We start from the raw sequence: 11,822 nt of genomic DNA, 5'->3' as shown, positions 1-11,822 counted from the left end.
AATGCTCTAAAGCACAACAGGTGTATTTTAAATCTGAGACATATCTGGAGCAGCAAGAGGCAGCGCATTAATGAATTCCCTTTTAGGGTGAAATGTTCTCCCGCTCAGCAGGGAGAACTTGTTGGAGCGCAGTTAAAATCTTTTATTTTGTTCTCTTACAGGTTTGGATTCACAGAACACTTAACCAGGGGAGAGGTGAGAAGAGCAATGAGTTTTTAAACTTTTTTTCAAATGTTATCCATTACTCTAATTCACATAGGACTTATTTGTATGTGTCAGCTGACATGATAACATAAATATACTGTCAGTTTGTCTCCATATATGGTACTTCTAATAAAGAGAAAGTTGAAAGAACATTACAGAAAATGAGCAGTCCGGAGGCTACTCACATAACTATCAATTTACTGGAATCTCAACTCCCTGGCTTGAATGATAAATACTGACTTCATTAGATATTGCAGTAAACATGAACCCAAAAGTAAATTAAGTGTTACATCCTGAAAACTCATTTACATATACAGAAGATCATGGAAAATTAAAAACATAGCTGAGATGGGAAGATTTACAGGCACTTTATTTGTTACAATACCACAGCTTATACTTTGTATTAACCATCCACGCTGCTCAAGAAAGAACAGGTTTAATTTGCACTGTGCAGAGCAGCTTCTACTGCACCATGATGTTGTTCATCCACCAAGGCATAGGCGAGTGAAATGTCTCATTTAAATTTGTAATTCTGATATTTCCGAAAGGCACCTGAAGGCAGCATATATTTCATTTCAGTTTGTGTTGTGAATTAATTGCATTTGAGTCAGTCAGTCTATCATATGCTCACTCTGTGAAATGTGACATGTAATAAGATAAAGTTTGTGAGGAAGGAAAGTTGGACTGAAAAGATGCATACATTTATCAAGCAACTAGTAGAAAGTACACTCAGTCAAGTACTGTCTTTCACTACAATTTATTTGATCTTTTTAATTCCATTACATCCTACTTTTTACTGCTGTCACTACATTTCAGAGGGGAATACTGGACTTTTTACTTCACCACATTTATTTGACAGCTGTACTTAAAGCACTGGTAACTATGAAGATCAAGATTTCACATACAAATCATGTGATCATAGGACATATGCCATTACAACATTAAAATGCTGCTAACACAGTAATGCATCAGTAATAATAATCCAAAATTCTAACACTCAGGGACCATTGCTTTTGATATTTACAGTGATATTTAAGGACTTGTAATAGAGTATTTTTACATTGAGGTTTTACTACTTTCACTTAAGTAAATTCAATACTTTTTCCATCACTGCATTCAGCATTGATACACAAAATCAAGAGGGATCAAAACTAAATGTCAGAGTTGTACACAGATAGTTGATATTTTGGGATTCTACATTGTTTGTGTCATTTTCACCAAACTGAGCAGCACTTCCTGACTGAGATGCAGATGGAAAGGAAGAACATCCTAACAAACCCACACTTTCCATCCGTATTATGAAGAAATAATAAAAAATGACAAACAGCCACATTGTTTTTAATGCCGGATTATAGCTAATACTAAATCTGCCCTTTTATACCTGGTATTAGGCCACCCAAAAGATTACATTTTTAAAAACACTGTTCAACTATACATTTTGATTGAAAAAAACAGTATAATATGTGGTTTTATTTTATTCTTTCTCAACATTACTTTTCAAAAGAATAAAACGAATCAATCACAAAAAGCATGAGGTTGAACAGGGTGAATATATTTCCTCAACAGTGCCAAATCAGAGAAGGTGGGGACCTGGAGAGAGGCTGGCAGAGAGAGTTACCAAAAAAAAAAGAAAAAAGAAAAGAAAAGGAATGAAAAAATACAGAGACAGCAGGTACAGATAGAAGCAGGTACAGGAGTCACAGTCGGAGACAGAGATGAGCTGTGAGGTGGATACAACAGAGAAGGGCAGAGAGGCAGAGACGCAGGTGAAGTAACTGATACAGACACACAGAGAGGAAAAGCCAGACAGGTCAGAGATGTTTTAAAAGAATGAGCTTATAACTTCTCTTCAGGGAGTGTGTGTGTCTGTATGTGCGAGAGAGAGGATAGCATTAAGGTTTCAACAAGAGCAGAGTAGACAGTCAGATCTTCTAAGACTTCTTCTGCACAAGGGAACTGACCTTTACAGGATCTAAGCTGTGTGTGAGCGTGCATACGTGTGTGTGTGTGACTGTTACGACCCCCAAAAGGCTCCTAACAAAGGAGGTCCAACATAATCAAAAGAGTTAGTAGTTGCAGAAACAATCTTCAAATTTATTAACAAACTATAAATGATCTTAAACCAATGCAACAACAAACCAACAGCAAGTAACAAAGGCTGATGGACTGGCTAAAATGAACAAAAAGAAGGGAAGACACCCAGACCAACGCACAAAGGGTTGTAGGATCTGGGCTCTTCCCTCTAACCTAGACCAACATGAAAACCTAACAGAAATAAAGCCGCAAACTTAGGGCTACCTGACCCACCAAAAAAGCGAAAGAACTCTCAAAGGCAAAACGCTATAGCATGTCAGTTACAAAACACCAGCTGCTGCTGCCGAGGCTGTGAAGCAGGAGAGAGAGTGAGCTAAGGTTCCTAACCCCTCTTTATTGGTTTTCCCTCAATCAGACCGGACCAGATACACCTGAGAGAGAACACAAGACATCATGAGTCAAATATTATGCACATCATAACCAGCAAGGGGGAACATAAGCGACATATGTCATGTTTGTTTAAACATCTGTGAGAGAAATTACACATACTACACATATAATCAAGTTTGAATATTATTGCCCATGTATCATGTTTGATTTCCACTATATTTGATTATTCTGAATCCAAGCATCAGTCTGAAAGATGCCTTTGTCTCTGTGAGTGTGAACAGAGAATCTGCTAAACTGCTAACTGAAAGGTCAAGGCTAAGGCACAGATAAGGAAGTGTGAGAAAGTGCTCAGTCCACTGTTCCCAACAGGCCTCTCAGCAGATGGACACGGAGGCAGAAGCTCCTCAGGAAAGAAACACTGATAAGTAATGAACAGTGGGCTAGCTGTTGTATTTTAATTGCTTCTGAGAATGACGGAATGCGTTGTAGCTTTCACGACGGGTGACTATATATCGGTGTGCTTCACTTTGCCTTTTCGCTCCTTGTCTAATACAGACATGGAGTCCATGTACACACGTAATGCTCTGAGCTTTATTAAAGAGTGACAATATTGTACGACATTTTTGTCTTGTTCATCTTTGTCAGAATGGAATTGCAGAATTGCCACGACAATATGGGGGCTCGTCCGGGATGCCTAACTCATACTCTCCTCAATCCACCTCCTACACAGGTTGATCTGTGCACAACTGGTGACCGGATTCAAAATCACCCAAGACCCAAAAAGTCTACCTCCCTTGAGGATGGCTCTTAATCGACACCTTGGGTGACAAGAGACTGCTTGCGGGTCGTACATTGGATGTGCAAAAATTATGTGTGACAAACATGGTGGTGACTCCTGTAAACAGCTGTCTACAGGGTGGAAATATACAAATGCTATTTAATAGCTGGGTGTGCAAAAGAGCAAATGTCCAGGTTTAGTTTTAATAATAAAATGGATTTCACAAACAAACAAAAAAAACAAAAACAGAGTCAGACACAAGACACAGACAGCAAAGTGGTGAACAGGGGAGGAAGAGGGAGGGAAAAACTAAACATTGTCCTCAGCTCTCACATTCACAGAAAGAACTGGATCTCCTCCCTGCCTCAGCCGCACATCACAGATGCAAACTCCCACCACCTACTATCCTTGTTGACATTGATCTTCCTCCCAACCTATACCTACAGATCCCAGTACAGGCGGAGATGGCCGCAGTGGGACCTGACACACATGAAAGGGGGGGCAATAAAAGACTGTAAACAATGGTCTGGTGAAACAGTGGCTGATTATCTGGCCAGATTGACAGAAATCTTCAAGGAAAACAGCAGTATGACACCACCAGTTAACCCACTAGATGACTCCCCATATGAACAACAACTAAAGAACTGTTTCCTGGAAGGCATGGATGAGCAAATTAACTACCAGATGCACCAACACTGCATAGGCTGGGACAGGGGATGCCTGTCACTCGTCCAAGATCACACCATCCCATCCATGCTGAGCAGAAACTGAGAATGTCAGAGAAAAAAGAACAGCAGAGCAAAATTCAACTGAATGACAAGGTCCAGCTGGCACAGTGCCAGTCTTTATAAGGACCAGACAGAGGGAGAGGCAGAGGGTGCCATGGTCTTTCGCGGAGCAGAGATCGAGCTCCGAGCAGAGGATCATGCAATCCAGGCCCTCAGAACAATGGATGCTGGAATTGTGGAGACCCTGACCAATTGTCAAGAGACTGTCCCATATTGAGGAGAAAAAGAGGACCCACGCAGTGTGACTGTCACTCACTCGAAAGGCTACAGAGAGGATAGGGCATGACAGGCGGTAGAGAAGGAGGAGTACTCCTGAGTCTGGTGAATGCACCCCTAACACCACACACACACATACACACACACACCGACACAGATATAAAGAAGTGCTTTATATAAGTGGTTTTAGTCAAAAATATTACATTTCTGGTTGACTCTGGGGCTCCTATTTCTGTTATATAGCAAGATGAATTTCCAAATCCCCCAAAATTGAGTGGTGGTACATTCATACTGTGAGAGCAACAGGCACCACAGTATAAGAATCATACATTCTGCCACTGTCTGTAGACACAAAAGATAGAGATAAAAAAAACATTTCTTCCTCTTTTCCAAATTCTGCCCTGTAAATCTGTTAGCTCAAGGCTTGATCTTGTATTGTACAGAGGAAGGAGTTAAAGTCGCCAGAGTATCAAACTTCCTAGGTCAATATGTGCAATTAGGGAGTAGCACACCACTGCACATGTACCAGTAGGACTTGTTACCCTCAGGGCCCAGGTCAATAACCAGAGACCAGAGAGCCTTCTGAATCTACTAGCAGGTGTAGCAGGCCCCCTCTAACCCATATCTTTGAGGCTAATAACCACTGATAATGCCCATTCAATCGAGTGACAACATTTGAAGCAGGTGAGCGTAGAGGCTCAGCAAAGAGTACAAGATGTTAGCTGACGAAGCCAACCATCAGAACAAGGCCAAACAATTGCACAGGTGGGGAAATTATCCGCTGAACAATGTAAACATTTTGTTGGAAGTGATTCATTGTTGGAGAATTCAAGTCAGATTCAGAAAATAGCACTTTCTGCCAATGTTTTTGTTTCAGATTTATTTGAGTGGTCACTTTAGAATCCAAAAAGCTTCATGTCCACTTTAACTAAATCATTTCTATGCAAATATGTTGTCTGTATTATATGCATTTATGTCTGTTATTTATTTTAATGCATTTCTTCCTTACCATAAGAAAAAAAGAACAGCATAAATTCATCAAAGGGTTTCAGTCAGGATGATGACTGAATTAGACAATCAGAATAATCCTTCAAATGTATTTGGTGGGTTCCAGAAAAACATATATGCAGTGTTAATTTGTATAATCCCATTAAGCATTAACTAATATAGAAGATAGATATTCCCACTGCATCTCATTAGAGAATCAAATTCGTTGAGATTTGTTTGGATTAGTCTCTATGTGCTTTTCCTCCAGGGTTCGTTAGAAAACACTGTTCCTGGTAGATCTCTTAATTAAGTACTAATTCGCTTTGCTGGACACATTTTTAAAGCCTCTGCAGAAAATTATGATAAAATGGGGTATGCTGATCCTCTAAATTACTGTGGGTTACTGGAGTAAATCAAAGCAAAAGGTGCTTACCCTCATAGAAGTCTTAAAACTGTTAGTTTGCTTTATCTGTTCCCCATAGATATGTTCTCTTATAATTTATTCATTTGTCAAATTATTTAATTAATTAATTAGCACTGGTGTGGTAAAATCACCCACAAGTATTCTTGGTAGGACACCTCACCTACTTCTTATTTTGATTCTGTCCCCATATTTTGATCATTTTTCTTGTCTTTTCCATAAAGCTGACACAAAATAAATTATTTCTATCAAAATTATATTGTCACTCATTAATGATGTAATGATTCATCTATATCAGTCTGGAGATGTAACAGTTTTGGCCTTTAAAGGCTTTAGAGTTTGAGGTTTAATTATAGCTTTCCTATCAGACAGATTTGTTTTTTATGAGCACAGCATAGTGAGGCAAGAAGTGACATTTTCAACATAGTCATTGTCACTGTAAAATAGCTTAAACCAGCTTGTACTATAACCATTAATGTGAAGGCAAGATGGGGAATGATGTTGGAAATATTGAAAGAAAAACAGATGATCAAAAATATGATTGCAACTTTACAACAAAGCAGATTTAGGTTATTGAGCTCGTGATCAACCTTTAAATCAGTTTAGGCCTTAATGGATCTAGATGAAAGGAAGGGGATATATGAAGGATTTGCAGGCTTTACAAAAATTAGACATGCACAGACTTCCATATACAGTGATGTATCAATGCAACAACACACACACACAGAAAGATGGAGAGCAACAGAGTACAAGAGTAGACAGGTATGGGTGTTGATGTCTTCAGTTTTGTTTTGGGCTGACATCCAGCTGATTCCCTATGCTCCTCGTTAGCACTGCGTCTTTTTAAGCATTCACAAACACACACACACACAGGCACACACACACACCAAGCTAATCTATTTCTGATGGATTGTAATACTGAGGTCAGGTCATGTCTGTGCCTAATCATCAACTTGTTAAATCTCACTCTGAAACAAATCCAGCATTTAAACACTTTATGATAATTAGGCTTCCTACTGCAAACCACCAATCCTGACCAACCTGCACGATTACCACTTTGAACTCATTGAGAGACAGGGAGCACATGTCACCCTCTAAATCTGTTCTTTGAATGTCTCTTTTGAAATAACAGCAATGGTTTGCCTCCAACACTGAAAAGTGGATGACAAGATTTTTGGGTAAACAATGTTATTAAAGCATTAAGAGCCAAACAACAATCCATGAAAAACACAATAACTGTTGTTGGCTGTCAAAGGAAGAAATTAAATATGACAACAAAGTAGTCAAAATATTCTAAATTCCCAGTTAAATGGGAGAAGAGGGGAAATGCATCTATTCGCAGACCAGTACAGCACATGCTGTAGAAGAAGACGGTTGCAGTGACAAAACAGAAAAACTGGTTGGACATGACATGTTGTGGAAATTTTTGCTTGGCTCACTCAAGAACACACAAAGATACAATAGAAAGCATTAAACATTGTTACCTGTTGAAACAGCTGTAGACAGTACAATCCATCACACAATCGGTAACAAAAACACAAAACAAAAATACAATCATCTTGTATTTTTGGAGAGAAAGCATGTTTTTCAGCTGGCCCTTTCCCTGAAGCCAGCCCTTTCTCCAAACACTGCGAACACAAACCAGACAGCTTCATACCTCTCCAGAAGCAAAGCTAAAAACAGTCAGGTCCCTAAATGGACACTACCACAACCCCTTCTTACAAACATGTATGGTCATAGGATGATCCCACAGAGACCTAATGGTCAGTCAATAACTCCAAACGAGGACATCCTTCAAATTTAGCTTGTCTAGGTACTTCATGATCCACACAATGTCTAAAACAGTAGACCTAAGGCAAAGATATCTCTAGCTAACCCCAGAAATCAGCAAACATCCCTCAGATAGAAACAAGTTCAAGAGTTCAACTAGCCTAGGAGTAGGATTTATTATGCCACAGTGACATTGCATTACATCATATTGAAATGAGAACAAACATTGACCCCTTAGTTTGAAAACAACATTTGTGACATATAGACAAAAGATTTATAAAATGATAACCTATTGTTCAATTTTCTCTCACAGACCTTGAACAAGATTTTCTTGTGTGGACTGCCTAACTTATTTATGTTTTCTTCTCTATGTGTTTGATTATCAGGGAAGTGGATATACAGTTGTGAATGTAACTCATTTTGTGTTTGCTGACACTCTTTTGTGTTACAAAAATATATATGTATGTATATACATGTAACACTTCATCAACCAGCAATGTCCCGGCCTTCAGCATACATAATCACATAATTATGGCCAAAGAATGATGCGTCCTGACAATGCTATGATGAAAGTTCATCTCATGCACCCACAGTCAATATTTAATCCTCGCAGCAGAGAGAGGAAACTGCAAAAGAAAAAAGATAATAAAATAAGACATTTGGGCAAATCCAGTCTGCTTACCATGGATTTAAGTTAATATTCCATCATAATGTTGTGTTGTGCAAAACTGTATAATAAACAGCATAAATCCTAAATTCAAAACAACTAGGGAAACAGCTTTTCCTTACATACTGTACATATAATTGATTATACTGCTTTCAATGCCCTTAATTTCTGTATTAATGCACCAACCCTGCTGAAAATCATTTTAGTTTCATTGGTAGATTACAGTCCTTGGATTTAATGATAATGCTTTATTTGCATCTGCCTAACATCCACTCAAGACCTTTCCATGTTCTAACATACAATCAAATCCATGTGCATAAACACTCAGGCATGCAGTAGTCCTTGTCTTTGTTTCATTGTTCTTGCTTTTGTGTCTCTTGTGCAAACCACTACAATGAAAGCTTAGGGAAAAAAGTGTATACAAATTTAACAAAATGCTGCAGGCTGCATGCCTTACCTATATTATGATTGAATTCCAGTATATCTAGGTTCAATGTGGCTTACTGATAAATTAATCTATGAAGTGTCCCTGCCAGTTGTTGCTGGGGTGTGTTTAGTCTATTAAAAACAATCCCGTTCAGCTTTTATCAGAAGTACAGGTTGTAGTACCACCGCTTGCAGGTAATTAATGGTACATTTCACCTACAAAGTTTTGTAAAATTGATAGCTGATATGTACAAGAGTATATATGCTTATATGAATATAAGTGAAATAGAAAGGTACCTGCACAGTGAAATCAGAGCTCTCTTTTAGGAATGTGATGATTCGACCAAAACTCCTTCCTTAGGCAGATATACAGTACTATGCAAATGTTTTAGGCACTACAAGTAAAGTGAGCATTAACTTTATATTAAGTGCAGTAAACAGAAGAAACCTAAATTAAATCAATATTTGGTGTGACCACAGCTTGCCTTTAAACCAGCAACAGTTCTCCTCAGTACACCTGCACACAGTTTTTCAAGGTACTTGACAGTTAGGTTGTTCCAGGCATCTTGGAGAACTTGCCACAGTTCTTCTGTGAATTTAGGATTTTTCAGTTGTGTCTCTTCATGTAATCCAGTGGCGGCTGGTGACTCAAAAAATTGGGGAGGACAGGAGGAAAACCAACATGGAATCTTACAACAAACCACATCATACTACATCATTGTCCCCCACCTGATGAAATCGGAGGGGTGGGAGACAATTTTATATGCCAATAAAACAATTTGCTTTCAAAAACAAAAAGTGTGAGTGGTGAAAATGCTGCTTCTTTAAAGACATTTAGCATATACATATTGTTTCTAAACAAAGAAGTGCTTGTTTTAGCTGTAGTGTGGTTCACAATGTCATTTTACCAACAAAGTTAAATTCAAATCAACAGTATTGTTCTATTGTGACAACAGATGTATGTTCTCATCAAAAACAGACAACATATCAAATTATTTACGCATGTTTCCTATGTATTTTCTTAGTATACTGGAATATACAAAGTACCACAAAGCATATAATGCGATACAGGTACAGATCAGTGATGAATACTAGAAAGACTGAACACTAAAAAAATTCACAGATCTAAAAGTGCAGGTTCACATCAGAAGATATTAATGCATGTATCAAATACATGACTTGCACACTCTTATCTATATGCACGACATACAAAATACAGTCTACAAAGCTGACATGTTAACACTTGTTATTCTAGTTACTTTAAGCTTATTACTCAATATACGACTCAGCTTAAAAAAACAACTGAAGAAATTGTCACCAGTAAGCAGCCAGACCTCCTGCACACTCATTCACTAATCACACAACATCAACAGGTGACTGAACAACCTCTCAATTAAAAACTGGATCAATTCCACTATAACTTCAACAAACTACCCACAGCACACATGATCCCTGCTGCATTCTTGTTAAGGAAATAAATTCACACAACAGCCACACAGAGAGACATTTAATCATCAGAGATGAAATTAGTGACCAAAGAGAGACAGAGAGAGAGTAGCTGTGTCTGACTCACGTTATCTGATGTCTTCCTCTTTCTATCATGAACATGAAGTATTCATGTCATAACGTCCATTTGTGGCTGTTGGTCATCTTGTTTGTTAGTTAACAGAACTTTGTGGCTGCTGGTTAACCAGTCTGATATCATTAGCAACAATGACAAACAAGCTAACTTTCCTGGTTGTTTCTCCGGTTGGTTCTCTCTCCAGCCTCCCCGGCGGCGTCCTGTCGCTGCTGCGCAGCACAGTCCAGATCCATTAATTTAACAACAATCCTTAACAGTCCATGGATGTATAAAGAGTCTTTCAGGGCTGCTACAACAAGCCAACTGTTGTGTTGGCTAACGCAAGGAGCTATCTACTGCTCATTATCTACTGCTGCTACTCTGCCTTACAGTGGAGACAATTGAAGATGAAATCTTGAAACTATCATTGGACCAACACGATGTCAATATTGCATTCTGCTTGTTGATTGGTTAGGGAGGATGTCCTTTTACGTGTCTTGGCCAATCATAGATTAGCATTTAAAAAAATTAAGTTCATAAATCGATGTAAGAGATCCCGCCCTGAGGAGGACAGCAGGCACCCGTCCACTGCCCCCCATTCCCCCTCACTCCCCCCCACTGCCCCCACCACCTCTTCACACACACTGCCCTTTCTCCTCCTGCCCTGCAGGTGTCACTGTTGAAGCATTTTAACCAGAATTTCAATAATGGATTTTTTCCAAAGGAGAGAGAAAAATATTTTATAAATAATACTGAGATTTGGTAATGGTTTATTTCAACCAAATATTCTTTTTTATATTTTGACCTCCCTCTTGCCTCTCAAAAAATAGAGGAGGTTGCTCCTCCTCTGCCTCTGCCTCTGTGGATCAGCATCCACTAATGTCATCCCAGATTGACTCAATGATGATGAGATCAGGGCTGTGCGGGGGCCAAATCATCTGTTGCAAGACTCCTTGTTCTTGTTGTAATGGAAGAGGCTTAAAATCCCTATTTTTGTCTTTATTATTTTTAATTTTAGGAAATTAAAGTGTTCATGAATTGTGTTACGAAGGAGGTCCCCACACCAGGCCTTGAAGGCATTTCGAGAATACAGTGGATATTAAGCACTTCCAGTACGCTCCTGGCATTTACTGAAGTCTCCTCCCAAGAGAATGTGCCTAGCATAACTCCCAACTGCCCAACTGACACCTTCAACATGTAGGTGGAGTAGTTCCACTCTCATCTCCTTGTTAGGATGTCTTAGCTTCCCAACAGCTTCAAACTTGCATAAAAAGTCAAATACATATATATGAAACAGTGACAGTCCTGCTCACTAGGCTCATCTGGGATTTGAAACCTGGACCTCTCACACCGAAAGCTAGAATCATACCCCTAGACCAACTAGCCACAGAAAGCAGTAACAATACAATTGCAGCGGGTTGAACGTTGCACAGTGTACTTTTTTTCCCAGTAAACACTGTTGGATCCATACATCTATGAGTCTATTTGTCATCAATGTCCAGGTCAGGTTGCAGCAATTGCATGCTCAGGAAAAATGCATAAATGCTGTCTTCCCCTGCCTCCTCCACCTGCACTGTTTA

This window comes from Thunnus maccoyii, chromosome 19, assembly GCF_910596095.1.
Source record: "Thunnus maccoyii chromosome 19, fThuMac1.1, whole genome shotgun sequence".
Classification (NCBI taxonomy): Eukaryota; Metazoa; Chordata; class Actinopteri; order Scombriformes; family Scombridae; genus Thunnus; species Thunnus maccoyii.
The sequence above is the reverse complement of the archived record's forward strand: the minus strand, read 5'-3'. Positions refer to the sequence as shown.